We start from the raw sequence: 16,162 nt of genomic DNA, 5'->3' as shown, positions 1-16,162 counted from the left end.
AACATGGCTGTGAAAAGCAGCAGGGTTTCTGTCCAACAGGGAGAGATAACAGGAGACACAGAGAGCTCTTAAAGGGCCAATGCACAAAATTCCATTTGCAGCCACTTACCATGTGCTCCGGCAGAGGGCAGAGTGGACTAGACGCTTGAGGAGAGTCTGGGGCTGGTGGTTCTAGGGAGAGAAGTAAAGGAACAGCCACCAGGATACCTGTGCTGAGTCATTCCCCATACTGCAGGAGCCATCTCCCTAAAGCAGAGCACTCCTCTCCGAATGGCATCAGCCTGACTGGAAGCAACAGCCTCACCTACAGGGATTACTCTGCCCCACCTCGTGGTGCTTAAGCCCCACTGCTGAAGAGTACAGCTGGAAGATATTCACTGATTAACCCTACAGAAAGTCTGCCTGCAGAGGCAGATCCCCCCAAGCCTGGTGCCAATCCAAGTCGGTCTTTTTGCACAGCCTGGTTCTTTCTGCACACAAACAGGCCCAGTAGAGGGAGCCATAAGATGTGCTCCCAGCACCTTGCTCAGAGCCAGTCACAGGCAGGGTTTGACTTAGACCTGCACCAGAGTCTTGCAGATCTACCCATTACATGGAAACAAACACAAAGAGGCAGCCAAAATGGGAAAACAAGCAGGCCCCAAATGAAAGAACAAGAGAATTCTCCAGAAGAACTAGATGAAGTGGAGGTAAACAATTTATCAGAGAGTTTAGGGTAATGATTATAAGGATAATCAACAGCATGAAAAAGGACACAGAAACCATTAAAAAGGACCAATTGGAAATAAAGCAATATCTGAAATAAATAATATAGTGGAAGGAATAAATAGTAGGTTAGGTGAAGCAGAGGATTTGAGTCAGTAAAGATAGAAAAAAACACCCAATCAGAGCAGCAAAAAGAAAAAAGTTTAAAAATGAGGCAAGCTTAAGAAAGCTTTGGATCAACACAAAGCATAACATCCACATATTGGGAATACCAGAAGGAGAAGAGAATGAGCAAGGGATTGAGAACCTATTTGAATAATGACTGAGCCCTGGCTGGTGTGGCTCAGTGGACTGAGTGCCAGCCTGTGAACTGGAGGGTTGCTGCTTCGATTTCTAGTCAGGGCACATGCCTGGATTGTGGGCCAGGTCCTCAGGTGGGGATATGTGAGAGGGAAAAAATCAATATGTCTCTCACACATCAATATTGCTCACTCTCCCTCCTTTCCCCTCTCTCTAAAAATAAATACATAAAATCTTTAAAAATAAAAAAAAAGAAATAATGACTGAACACTTCCCCAATTTGGTGAAGGAAAAAGATATACAAGTCCAGAAAGTGCATCCCAAACAAGATGGACCAAAAGAAGCCTACACCAAGACACATCATAATTAAAGTGACAAGGCTTAACAAGGAGAGAGTGCTGAAAGCAGCAAGAGAAAAGCAGGTAGTTACCTACAAGGCAACACCAATTAGACTGTCATCTGATTTCTCAACAGAATCATTTCAGGCCAGAGGGGGTGGCATGAAATATTCAAGGTGATGAAAAGCCAGAATCTAAAACCAAGACTACTTTACCCAGGAAAGATATCATTTAAAATCAAAGGAGAAATAAGGAGCTTCACAGAGAAGAAAAAACTAAAGGAGTTTGCTAACACCAAACTAGTACTACAACAAATGTTAAAGGGCTAGCTTTTGGAAGAAAAGAAAGAAGAAAACAGGAAAATAGTCTAACAACAAAATGGCACTAAATAAATATGTATCAATCAATAAGCACCTTAAATATTAATGGCTTAAATGCTGCAAACAAAAGACATGGGGTAGCTGAATGGATAGAAAAACAAAGAACCATATATCTGCTGCAATAAGTATTTTTATTTTTAAAAAATAAATTTTAAAAAATGAAATTAAAAAAAGAATGATGAAAAATACACAAGACCTGGAAGCTAGATAGCATGTTATTGAACAAGAATGGATCAACAAAGAGATCAAGGAAGAAATCAAAAGGTACCTAGAAACAAAGGAAAATGAGAACACAACAATAAAAAATCTGTGGGACACAGAGAAAGCAATCCTAAGAGGGAAATTCATAGCATTACAGGCCTATCTCAAAAAAAAAAAAGCTTAAACAAACAATCTAACTTTACACTTAAAGGAACTTGAAAAGGAACAACATACAAAGCCCAATGTGAGTAGAAAGAAGGAAACAATTCCAATTAGAACAGAAATACATGGAATCTTTAAAAAATGTAAATAAATGAAGTCTTAAATCTAAATAAATGAAGTCTAAAAAATGACAAAAAGGGCCCTGGTTGGTTTGGCTCAGTTGACTGAGTGCCAGCCTGTGAACCAAGGGGTCACTGGTTCAATTCCCAGTTAGGGCACATGCCTGGGTTGCAAGCCAGGTCCCCACTGTGGAGTGTGTGAGAGGCAACCACACACTGATGTTTCTCTCCCTCTCTTTCTCTCTCCCTTCCCCCCTCTGAAAGTTAATAAATAAAATCCTTTAAAAAATGACAAAAGGATCAATGAATCTAAGAACTGGTTCTTTGAAAAGATAAACAAGATTGACAAACCTTTAACCAGACTCATCAGGAAAAAAGAGGACTTCTGGCCAAGATGGAGGCATAGATAGACACACTGTGCCTCATCACACAACCAAAATAAGGACAATAACAATTTAGAAAAAAAATAACAAACAGAACTGACAGAAAATTGAACTGTATGGAAGTCCAACAACCAAGGAGTTAAAACAGACATATTCATCTACACCGATAAACCAGGCGAAACTAGGGAGCAAGGCAGACATCGCAACCCAGGGTCCAGGCACCAGGAATTAAGCCTCAAAACATTGATTGAAAACACCTGTGGAGATTGAGGCCCAGGGAGAGACTTCCAGCCTCGCAGGAGAGTTCTTTGGAAAGACCCACAGGGTCCTAGAATGTGCACAAGCCCACCCACATGGGAATCAGCACCAGAAAGGGCCAGTTTGCTTGGGGGAAGCGGCAGAAGGGACCGAAATCTGACAGAGAGCGGAGCAAACACCATTGCTTCCTCTCGAACCCCGCCCCCATACAGCATCACAACCCAGCGACTGGGTTGCGCTGCCCTGGTGAACACCTACGGCTCCACCCCTCATGCATAACAGGCACTATGAGACAAAAATAAAATAAAATAAAATAAAATAAAATAAATGGCCTGAATGGAAGAACAGATCAAAGCACCAGAACAAATACAACTAAGTGACTAAGAGATAGCCAACCTATCATATGCACAGTTCAAAGCACTGGTGATCAGGATGCTCACAGAATTGGTTGAATTTGGTCACAAATTAGATGAAAAAATGAAGGCTACACTAAGTGAAATGAAGGAAAATGCACAGGGAACCAATAGTGATGGGAAGGAAACTGGGACTCAAATCAATGGAGTGGACCAGAAGAAAGAAAGAAACAACCAAACAGAAAAGAATGAAGAAACAAGAATTCAAAAAAATGAAGAGAGGCTTAGGAATCTCCAGGACATCTTTAAACATTCCAACATCTGAATGATAGGGGTACCAGAAGGGGAAAAGGAAGAGCAACAAGTGGAAAAGTTATTTGAACAAATAATAAAGGAGAACTTCCCCAATCTGGCAAAGGAAATAGACTTCCAGGAAGTCCAAGAAGCTCAGAATCCCAAAGAAGTTGGACCCAAGGAGGAACACACCAAGGCACATCATAATTACCTTAGCCAAGGTAAAAATGAAGGAGAGAATCCTAGAAGCAGCAAGAGATAAGGAGACAGTTATCTACAAAGGAGTTCCCATCAGACTGTCAGCTGATTTCTCAAAAGAAATCTTGCAGGCAAGAAGGGGCTGGAAAGAAGTATTTAAGTCATGAAAGGCAAGGATCTACAACCAAGATTGCTCTATCCAGCAAAGATATCATTTAGAATGGAAGGGCAGATAAAGTGCTTCTCAGATAAGGTCAAGTTAAAGGAGTTCATCATCACCAAGCCCTATTATATGAAATGCTAAAGAGACTTATCTAAGAAAAAGAAGATAAAAAACATGTACAGTAAAATGACAGCAAACTGACAATTATTAACAACCACACCTAAAACAAAAACAAAAATGAACTAAACAAACAACTAGAACAGGGACAGAACCACAGAAATGGAGATCACATGGAGAGTTAGCAACAGGGGAGTGGGAGGGGGAAAGAGGGGAAAAGGTATGGAGAATAAGTAGCATGAATGGTAGGTAGAAAATAGACAGGGGGAAGGCAAGAATAGTATGGGAAATGTAGAAGTTAAAGAACTTATGACACATGGACATGAACTAAAGTGGGGGGAATGTGGGTGGGAGAGGGTGTGAAGGGTGGAGGGGAATAAAGGGGGGTAATGGGACAACTGTAATTGCATAATCAATAAAATATATTTTTAAAAAAGAAAAAAGAAGACCCAAATAAATAAAATCAGAAATGAAAGAGGAGAAATAACAACTGACACCAATGAAATACAAAGGATTGTAATAAAATATTATGAACAACTATATGTCAACAACCTGGACAAACTGGATGAAATGGATAAATTCCTAGGAACATACAATCTTCCAAAACTAAATCAGGAAGAATCAGAGAATCTGAATAGACAGATTACACCTAGTGAAATTGAAGCAGCAATAAAAAAACTCCCAATAAACAAAAGCCCTGGAACTGGTGGCTCATAAGTGAATGTTACCGAACATTCTGAGAAGAACTAACACTTCTTCTTCTCACACTATTTCAAAAAATTCAAGAGGAGAGAAGGTTCCCAAGCTCATTTTATGAGACCAGCATTATCCTAATTCCAAAACCGGACAAAGACACTTAAAAAAAAATGTATAAGCCAATATCCCTGATGAACACAGATGATAAAATCCCCAACAAAATATTAGCAAACCAAATACAGCAATGCCTCAAAAAGATCATACACCATGATCAAGTGGGATTTATTGTGGGAATGTAAGTTTGGTACAACACTCACAAATAAATGTGATCCACCACGTAAACAAAATGAAGGATAAAAAAACAATATAATCATATCAATACATGCAGAAAACACATCTTATAGTATCCAACATCCATTTGTGATAAAATAAAAACCTCTCAGCAAAATGTAAATAGAGGGAATATACCTAAACATAATAAAGGCCATATATCACAAACCCACAGCCAGCATCATACTCAATGGGCAAAAACTACAAGCGTTCCCTCTGAGACTGAGAACAACACAGAGATGTTGTTTTCACCTCTCTTATTCAACATAGTACTGGAAGTCCTAGCCATAATAATCAGAGAAGAAGAAGATGTAAAAGACATACAAATTGGAAAGAAAAAAGTATTTATTTGCAGAAGACATGACACTGTACATAGAGAATTCCAAAGATTCCATGAAGAAACTACTAGAACCGACAAATGAATTCAGCAAAGTAGCAGGATACAGAATTAATATCCAGAAATCAGTTGCATTTTTACATGCTAATAATGAACTAACAGAAATGGAAATTAAGAAAATAATCTTATTTACAATCACTTCAAAAAGAATGAAATACATAGGAATCAACCTAATCAAGGTTGTAAAAGACTTGTACTTGGAAAATTATAGGACATTGAAGAAAGAAATTGAAGAAGATACAAATTGTGGATTAAATAAGGGGAAGCACATGCTGTTTTCACAGATGGAAAGAATTAAATCATTAAAATGTCCATACTACCCGAAGAAATCTATAGATTCAACACAATTCCTATCAAGATTCCAATGAAATATTTCACAGAAGTAAAACAAATATTTCAAAAATTTATATGGAACCACAAAATACCCCGCATAGCAACAGTGATCTGAGAACGAACAGAGTTGGAGGAATCATGCTACCTAATATGAAACTATACTGCAAGGCCGTAGTAATCAAAACAGCATGATACTGGCCTAAAAACAGACACATAGATCAATGGAACAGAATAGAGAACCCAGAAATAAATCCATACCTTTGTAGTCAATTAATATTTGACAGAGGAAGCAAGTACATACAATTGGCTAAAGATAGTTTATTCGATAAATAGTGTTGGGAAAATTGGACAGATATGTGCAGAAAAATGAAATTAGACCACTCCCTTACAACACACAAGAATAAATTAAAAATGGACTAAAGACTTAAGCATTAAACCAAAAACCATAAAAATCCTAGAAGGAAACATAGCAAAATCTCAAACATAGCTCGCAGCAATATTTTATCAGATATATCTCCTCAGAGGGAAACAAGAGAAAAAAACAAACAAATGGGACCACATTAAACTAAAAATTCTTTTCACAGCAAAGGAAAATATCAACAAAATAAAAAGACAACACAACAGAATTGGGAGAGCATATTTGCCAATACATCTGTTTAGGGGCTAATATCCAAAAATTATAAAGAACTTACAAAACTCAACACTGAAAAAAACAAACAACCCCATTAAAAATGGGTGAAGGGCCTGAATAGACACTTCTCCAAAGAAGACATGCAGATGGCCAATAGACATATGAAAATATGCTCAGTATCACTAGCCATCAGAGAGAGGCAAATTAAAACCACAATGAGATATCACCTCACACCTGTCAGAATGGCCATCGTCAATAAATCAACAACCAACAAGTGCTGGTAAGGGAGCGAGAAACGGGGACCCTAGTGCCCTGTTGGTGGGAATGTATATTGGTGTAGCCCCTGTGGAAAGCAGTATGGAGATACTTCAAAAAATTAAAAATGTATCTGCCTTTTGACCCAGCAATCCCACTTTTGGGAATATATCTGAAGGAACCCAAAACACTAATCTGAAAGAACATAAGCACCCCTATGCTCATTGCAGCATTATTTACAATCACCAAGATATGAAAGCAGCCCAAGTGCCCTTCAATAGATGAGTAGATAAAACAACTATTTACACAATGGGACTACTCAGCCATAAAAAAGAAGAAAGTTTTACCCTTTGTGACAGTATGAAAGGACCAGAGAACATTGTGCTAAGTGAAATAAGCCAGTTAGGGAAAGACAAATACTGTATGATCTCACTCATCTGTGGAATCTAATGAACAAACTGAACTAACATGCAAAAGAGAGACTCACTGATAGAGAGCAGGCTGACGGCTAGTGGGTGGGGGGAGGTTAGGAGTGGAAGGACTGAGCAAAAAGGAAAAAGGACTCATGGACATGGACAACAGCGTGGTGATTGCAGGGTGGAGGGGGTATGAGGGGACTAAATGGTAACAAAAAAAATACAATGAAAATAAACAAATTTTTATGTATTGATCTGAGAGAGAGATTTGTTGTTCTACTTACTTATGCATTCATTGGTTGATGCTTGTATGAGCCCTGGGTGGGAATCAAACCCACAACCTTGGCGTATCAGGAGGATGCTCTAACCAACTGAGCCACCAGCCAGGGTGAGATAGTCGTTTCTTTATAATTTTACCTCCTTCCTCTTGTGTTTGTGGTCCAAACAGCACAGCTGATTTTTTGTGTGTGTGTGGTTTTGAACTGGTATCAGTGGAATTGCAGCATTTGTTGTATGTCTTTTCTGGTTAATTTTGGTTGTTAACAGATCATTCTCTTTCACTGCCCGGTAACCCGACTCCACTGTGTACTCTGCCGCAGTGCCCCCCATCTGCTGTAGGGGCAGCAGCTGTTCCAGGTGGGGGCTACAGAGCGTGCTGCTGTGACCGAGCCGGAGTGCATACCCCAGTCACCTGTGCATGTTTCTCTGTGGCATACACGTGCGAACACGCGCATCTGGACATTCTTAGCTAACCCAGCTTGCCCTTCCGAGGGGTGCTGCCCTACCATGGGTGCCCCCCACCAGCACAGCATCGAAGGCCCTCGTTCCACAGTGTCTCCAACGCTTCGGTCTCACCGGGGGTTTACATTTTTGCTGATGTGCAGTGGTATCTCTTTGTGGGGCTTCATTTGTATTTCCCTGAGTACTCATAAGGTGGACTACTTGCTCATTTAGTCATCAATCATTTCCATTTCTGCTCTTGTGAAATGCCTGTTCAAGGCTCGTACCCCAGCTTTTTTACCAGGTTGTCAGTTCCTTGTTTGTTTCAGTTTTTTATTTTATGGGTATGTATGTATGTATTTTGGGGGCCCTGTGTCTTTGTCAATTATGTGTGTTGCATATATCTCATTCAGTGACTTAATCTTCATTCTTGATGGTGTCTTTTGATGAGTAGAGTTCTTAATGTAGCCGAATTTGTCTTTCTTGATTAGAAGAAATCATATCTCTGTGTCTTATGTAAGGAACTCTTCTCTACCTCAAGTCATCAGAATATTCTCTATAATCTTCTAGTTTTTCAGTTTATCTTTCACATTTAGGACTTCATTCATCTGGAATTTCTATTTGAGGATGGTGTGGAGTAGGGGTCAAATTTCTACTCCCCCCTGCCCCGCAATATGGATAGAAAGTTCGGGCACTTCATACAAAGATACTTTAATACCATAATATGGGAAGAATAAAGGGTCAGGGTAAAGGAGAATCCTTTTAATCAAGTAATTAACTGGATTGTACTGGTTTAACTTGTGCATATTTTTCTCATTTTCTTACAGGTTCTGTGCAAAAGCTTTGCCTCAGTACTGGCTCATGGAGATGGATGAAAGAACCTATTTTTTTTTTTTTTTGCTCTGAAGGGCTGACGGTCCCCAAGTCTAACAATCACATAAACACCCAGTGTCTCCAGAACAGTCCTGGGCAGCCACAAACCCCAAGGACTGTTAACATTGCGCCAGGGACTCACACTGGCCTCAGAGGCCCAGGGTTCTCACTTGGGATGTGAACCTTAAGACGAACCCAAGTCCCTCGCACTGAACTTGAAGCCCTGCCTTCCCCCAGCGAAGTACGTGGTGCCTACCGTGTACTTGGCGCCTACCGTCTACGTGCCTAGCAGGTGCCCCCCACACAGTTCTAGCACTTTCTGTTCAGCAGGAGGAGATGGAAAGTTACCACAGGGGGTGAAGAGGGCCGGCCAAGGGCAAGCCAGGGTGTGTGCAAGTGCATCGTGGTGGCCACCTTCTTTCTGACAAGGGAGAGTCGGTGTCTCTTCCCCTGGGAGACCAGAAGTCTAAGTACTAGTTTTAGGGGAGGAGTGGGATGGGGAGGAGGTTGTCAGAGTGAAGGTCTTCAGGACCTAGGAGAGCAGCGCAGGCAAAGACTCGGAAGCAGCGGCTGCTCTTCAGTTCGGGCCAAACCTGAGTGGCAAGGAGGGACGGGCAAGAGATGAAGCTGGAATAAATAAGGTCAAGTCAGAACAGGGGATCCCTGTTGGCCTGGACGGCGGTGGTGGTGGGGGGGGATTATGGGCTTGACCTAAGGGCAAGAGACCCCTCAAGCAAGTAGCCAGTTGGGTGCTGCACTGGAGAAAGTTCATTCTGGGTTGGGGCTCCCCTGCATCCGCATTGCCCTAAGATGTACATTCATCGTTTCTCTGAACCCCACAAGCTACCCCTTTCCCTTCCACGAGGGCCCAGACTCACGACTTTGCATGATTTGAGATCACAGGTGCCTCCAACAAAACCCAGCCCTCAGTCAAAACCCAGCCCCCAGGAGAACACGTTTTCCTTTGATTTTGCCAGAGGTTCGATGGGGGGAGGGGGCTGATCCATGCAAGCTACTACTACACTGTGATTGGAGGCTATGCCGGGGGTAACCCAGAGGACCCTCCACTCCTCTTTCTGGCAAAGTGGAGACCCGAGACACAGGTGCCACCGGGGCTGTGTCAATGTGTTTAAACTTGGGTAAAACTCACTTCTTCTTCGTGTAGTTTACAACCAGGAAGGCAGTGCTGTGTACCTTCAAAATGTCACCGGCAGAGAACACCCGAATCCTCGTTTATATTTGATCTAATCTGTGGGGTTTTTTATTGCTTCCCTGTTAAACTTCAGCGGAGGAACCACGTGCTGTTGCTAGCTCTGCGGAGGAACTAGGTCCAAGTAGGCCAGCGGAGAATTTGACAAGTAGCCTGTGTGCTGCCCCTCCCGGCTGTGCCCTAGAAAACGGTCACCCAGCAGCCCTTCCTCGAAACCGCGGCGGCGGCACCCCTGAATGGCTGCTTTGTGCAAGCCTGGGTGCCCTCAATAGATCGCTCACGCCCCACCCCCCCACCGCCTTCGGAATGGAAATTCCCAGGTACAGTGTTAACAGGTGAAGACGGAGAGTGAGTGTGTTTTGTGTGTGTGTTCCCTACTTTATGGTCATCTGATAGCACTAGGCCAGCGGGGCTAGAATTTTTAAGTCTTGCCCATTTTACAACCTTTCATGTGTGTGTGTGTGTGTGTGTGTGTGTGTGTTTATTGGTGATAGATCCCTCGTCTTTATTTTGAACGCCGTTAGTTCTACCCCTTTGAACACCTGGGATTAATGAGTCCTGAGCAGTTTTCTTTGGGGGCCTCGTCGGAAGTGAAGGGTACGAGTCTCTGCTGCTCTGGTTGTGTTACTGTTCCCGTCGACGTTATCAGGTTAAACCCTGTGACTGTTCTCCCTCGAAGAGCAGGCCACCTATCTGAAGTCTCTGTTGCAACTCCCAGGGAACACGGTTTCCTATGTGGACAGCGTTGCGTGTGGGAGCTGTGTCTCAGTGCAGGAAAGTCTGTACCCCTGAGAGCTAGCATGCACACGAAACGTGGTACAAAGCTGCTGGAGGGCGGGGATGCTCTGTATGACAGGCAAACGTCAACGTGTCACCGTACCACCTGGCAGCTAACGCCAGGGCTCCCCTCCGCCGCACCTCCAGCGGGAGGGAGTGAACACTCACTCAGGCACAAAACCCCTTATTGTGGGTGGGCCGCTCTCTGGGCCAGAAGACGGGAGGCCTGCTCAAAAACTTTACATAAGGAAAGGGATGAGCCTTGGCTGGTGTGGCTCAGTGGACTGAGTGCCGGCCTGCGAACCAGAGGATCCCCGGTTCGATTCCCAGTCTAGGGCACATGCCTGGGGTGCAGGCCAGGTCCCCAGTAAGGGGCACGGGAGAGGCAACCACACATTGATGTTTCTTTCCATTCCTCCCTCCCATCTCCTTTCTAAAAATAAATAAATACAATCTTTTAAAAATAAAATAAAGTGATGAGTGTCTTGAGAGGTCCAGGAACATGTCATCCAGTCCTTTCAGCTGGAACAATCAGGGAAGGCTTCCTGGAGGAGGCGGTGTTTGCACTGCTCCTTGAGTGGAGGTGGCAAGATTTTGTAGAGGTGGTAAAAATAGAGCAGCTTTCCATTCCACCCTGGGGGTGGGGGTATGGCCTGTGATGCAGGGGAGGAGTAGGTCAGAGTGAATGAGGCTGTAGGAAGCAGTAAGAAATGATGACAGCGGAGGACTAAGGCACTAAAGCCAGAAGGACACTAAAGCCAGAAGCAACCTGCAGAGTACAGAAACCCCAGGACATTACTCCTGGTGAGAACACCAGGATTCAGGAAGAGAGGGTGAGGAGGGGAGAACCCCGTGGCAGATACGGGAAAGAAAAGAAGTCCCCTGAAGGGGCCATCTGTCCGTGGAAGACCTGTGTGACATGAGATAGCTCCCTTCCCAGGTCAGGAGCACAGAACTTCCATCAGGTAAGCTGGGAAGTTTTGGAAAGTGCAATTCACTTTATATCAACCTCACAAACCAAAACATGTTGTTAAGAACCCTCAATTTCTATTCTTCAGGGACCCAAAGACGTTTTACCCACTTTCAAGCTGACAGATTTCAAGGCCAAGCAGTGTTGACTAAATCAACTGTTTCACTTGACCTACGTAGTTACATAGGTGCGCGCATAGTTAAAATCAAGTTCCAGCCCTGACTGGCGTAGCTCAGTGGATTGAGCATGGGCTGAGAACCAAAGTGTCGCAGGTTCGATTCCCAGTCAGGGCACATGCCTGGGTTGCAGGCCATGGCCCCCAGCAACCGCACATGGATGTTTCTCTCTCTCTCTCTCTCTCCCCCCTTCCCCCTCTAAAAATAAATAAATAAAATATTTTAAAAAATCAAGTTCCACGTGTAAGGTGTATTTTAAAATTTCTCATTATAAGCAAACCCAACCACTTAAAGATGTAGTTTATTTCTGAAGTTAGGGAGACATGGTCAATGGGAAGGATATGGTTTCTGTTTGTCAGGCACGTTTTTCAAGAAAATGGCAAGCCCCAGAAGGCTGGCGCGTCTGACAAGCAAAAGTGACAACCACCTGCCTGCATTTCCATTTTGCTCGACTTCCTCTGTTAATAGGAAGTCTTCCTCTGTGAAAGGAAGGCCTCTGGCATTTGCTCGAGGCTTTATAATTTACAAGGTAGGCCCCCCTAAAATTTGAGGTGCCCAGCACCCACACTCACTTGTCACCTAACCTCTCTGAACCTCGTGCTGTCCTTGGGTGCGATGCGTCACGATGAACGTGCAGATCCACTGGCTTTGGTTCCTTGGCAACCTTCCCCCACAGAATGTGAGCGGGGGTTTGTCCGGTTTCCTCACTGCTCTATTGTCAGGGACGAGAGCAGTGCCTGGCACATAGGAAGCACTCAGAAAACATTGGTCGAACGGACAGACAGTTCCGACCTGTGCCTGGGGGGTGTAACCGGAATACGGAGGGGCACCAGCGGCAGGCAGAACGAAGAAGGAAGAGAAGTGGGCGCTCCTGGAGGGGGCGGGTACCGGAGAGGAAGGACAGGATTGGACATAAAAAGGAAGTGTGAACTCACACACACGCACACTGACATTGTATCTGACACATGCTTAACTGACTACACACTTGCTATTACTATTACTTTTAATTACACTAACAATTAAAGGGATCCAAACTATCGAATGTGTAGGCTATAAAGGAAAACAATACAATGAATGCTCACACCCCATTCGGGGTCGTGTTTCTTATGAGTTAGGAAAGGGACAGAAAGAGATGGGGCATGCCAGGAGTGCACATCGAACTCTTCCCTGGGCTCCCAAGCCACTCGCTGCCTCAGTTTCCCTCATTTGCTGGGAGATTTCTGTGTACAATGAGAACCCCAAAAGGTGAAGGCAGAATACAGCCCTAGGTTGCCGTGTGACCTTGGGCAGGTTCAGTAACAGACCTCTCTGAGCCTTTGTCCTGAATGAAGTAAGAGAAGGTGGATCAGAGGTTTCCAAATGCACTCTTTGATGGGAAACGGCTGCAAGGAAGCCCTGTCCCAGATGAGCAGGTAAGGCCCCTCTGAGGGGAGAGGGCCGCCCCCCACAACCAGCACCTGAGCACTGCCGGCTCCTTCCTGGCTGTGGCCCCTGTGACTCACTCTGTGCGCCCCGTACTCTGTATCAAGCTCCCACGCCAGCGGGACCCCTTTTCTTCCTGGTGTTTGAATGCTAACACTTGTTTCACTGCCTTGAGAGAGACACGCGTTTAAGAAGCTTGGTCAATAAAGGGAGTGTGAACATTTTTATGGCCCTTACCTCCATCGGGAGAGCAACTAACTCATTTTAAATGGACCTAACCCCATCCTGAGCCTGGCCAGCATTCCATTCATTGGAACGGATACCAAGAAAATAATCCAAAAGGAAGACAAAGCGATGTGCATGGAGATCTTGGTCATGGCATTTTTCTTTATACTGAATCCTGAGAAACTGGGACCAACCAACAGCCCAGGACCGAGTCATGACAGTTGAGTGTAATGCAGGGAGTATGATGCTCCCTGTAACGTCAGCCACTGCAACAAGGGCTGTGAAAACCAGGGCAATATGGGGAAGGGGGAACGCCTCACACAAACACGCAAAGGGAGGGCGGGGGTCCAGCGTGCTCCCCTCTGCTTTTGTTCCTCCCCCTTCCTGTCTTTTAGTTTCACATTGAGAACACAGAAAAATGAGTTGCTTTATGGGGTCAACGACACCACGATTTCTTTCTGCTTTGACTACTGTGCTGGGAGGGGACAGCACCAAAGCACAAATAGAGGCAGAGAAGGCACTGCATGTGAGTCAAGGCCTCCTGGGCCTTGAGCTAGGCCAGAGCCTCTTCCTCCCCATAGGCCCGGAGCGTACCTCCATCACCCCCCTTCCTGGTCGGGGGTCACCGTCTGCTCTTGAGCTGTGAGCACGTGGAGGCTGGCACTCAGCTGGCACTCAGCAGGCACCGGGGCGCTGTGACGTGAACAAAACCTTCCAACACAGGGCTCCGTGCCTGTGGCTTTCCAAGGAGCACGACGGGACTGACTTGGTGAAAAAGGAAAAGAAAGCAGTGCTTTCAACTGCCGGCTTTACCAAGGGCAGCGTGAAACTGTAAGAGGACACTGAGTGCCACAAAAAGTAGGCCAAGGGTGAGAAACACTCTCCATACCCCAGAGAGCTCAGCTGACCAAATTAAGTTGGATCCAGAATAAACAGTTCTCGTGTGGAAATCCAGCAGTTTCAGAAAGTCCTGTCCCAGGGTAAGAAGGCCCACAGTGCCGATCTGCACAATTACGCAACCCTTTCGGGAAGAGGAAGCGCCGTCGCACTAGGGTGCGTGGGGAAAATCAAGTGAGAAAATAACAATTCTCAGGCCTCCAAGGACAGGACGTTGTTACTGAAGCGAAGCCAGGCGAATATGCCCTTTCCCATGAACTTGACCAACTTCAGTTCTCCCCGTGTTCACCCAGCATCCAAGGCCTAAAACAAGGTTTCTATTATCAAACCCCTCCAGCAGGAAAGTTTTTCCAACAGTCATGAGGAGCGCCGCACGTGAAGGAATGCATGAGACTGAAGCTCAGCTGTTACAAACAGGTCAGGACCACGCACTCCCGAGCTCCAGGCTTTGGGCTTTGCCGGTTATAACATGAGGCGGCTAAGGATTTAGGGCAGAGCCGAGAGCGGCCAAAGCACTGAGATAACAGGTCTAAGATGGACGGAGAGGTCAGTGAAAATGGAAAAAAGGTGACTCATGAAACTTCTGTGGACAATGAAGAACTTGTTACATTGGGTTTGGCTTTTTCTCACCAGCTATGCTCCAGTGGAGGGGAGGCAGCCCCTATCAGAAAGTCCTTCCTCTTCAAAGACATGGACCACTTCGCAGAGGAGCACTCAGACCAGTAAGAACGTCCGATACGAACGCACAGATCAAGGTACGAAGTCCCAGGGCAGTGAGAAGGGACTCCCTTCAGCAGTGGGTATGGGGTGGTTATCAGGGAGGGAAGCCTTCATTTAAAAACTACCTTAAACAGACAGATCAGAGCGAGCCACAGGCAGGAGAGTAAGCGAAAGCCTGGTTCAAGTTCAAGTCTGTGGGTAAACAATGTAAGACAAGGCTGTCAAGGTAACTGGAAGTCAGATTTGCAAGACAGCCCTAAATGAGCTCAAGAATTTGGACTTCCCTCCCGAACACCGTGTGAGGACACAGGCCATCCGCAGGCCAGGAAAGCGGCCTTCACCAGAAGTCAACCCTGTCTATCGGACTTTGGGTTGGGACTTCCAGGCCAGCCACCCGAGTTGTGTACACCAAACCCTCCTACGTGAAAGGACGGTGGCTTTTGTCCATGGAGCGATGATGTTATGACTCAAGGATACTTCACCAAATGGTTTTGTGCCTGAGACTTATTTTCAATGTTTCTCTTGTTCCCCCTTTCACTTTACAGTTCTTAGGCCAGAGGTCCCACTTTTCCCACCCATTTCCCCACTTCCTTTTATGCTCACAACCTACCAGAAAGTGTGGTGGCTCCTCAGGGTCAAGGAGGGACGTCTCTCACCTGTCATTCTTTTCCTCGTCACGGGACTGTGGTGCTGGTACAGACTGAAGCTGCCTCGGTTTCTGATAATCTGTGTTCAAGTTTTACCAAGTAATTTGCCTCAAACAGAAGGCTCATGTTTACTTGTTAAATAGGTCTTTCAATATGAAAACCACTTTTATAGATTGACATCTGAAAAAAAACATTTACTACCTATGGATTGAAATTTCTTAAGTGTTAAAAACCTGCCAAAAAATGAATCCGGATCCCTCAGTAGGCAGAGGGAGGCAGCTCGGGTCTGTAAACAGGACGGAGCAAGACGGGTCGTCTGGAACGAACCCTCCCACAGGCGCGCCTCACGTCACTGTGCCTCGCAGATGCCGCCTTTGTGTGAACGGAAGGGAAGGCCCGCCACCAGCACGAGGGTTACAGCTCAGCTCGCTGCGGCGGTCTGGCACGGAGAACGCGTGTCTGACGCATGCCTGTGTCTAAGCCGGTGGTTCTCAAA

Source organism: Phyllostomus hastatus, unplaced genomic scaffold (assembly GCF_019186645.2).
Source record: "Phyllostomus hastatus isolate PE091 unplaced genomic scaffold, TTU_PhHast_1.1 phas_scaffold_78, whole genome shotgun sequence".
Lineage (NCBI taxonomy): Eukaryota > Metazoa > Chordata > Mammalia > Chiroptera > Phyllostomidae > Phyllostomus > Phyllostomus hastatus.
This window is presented reverse-complemented; position numbering follows the sequence as displayed.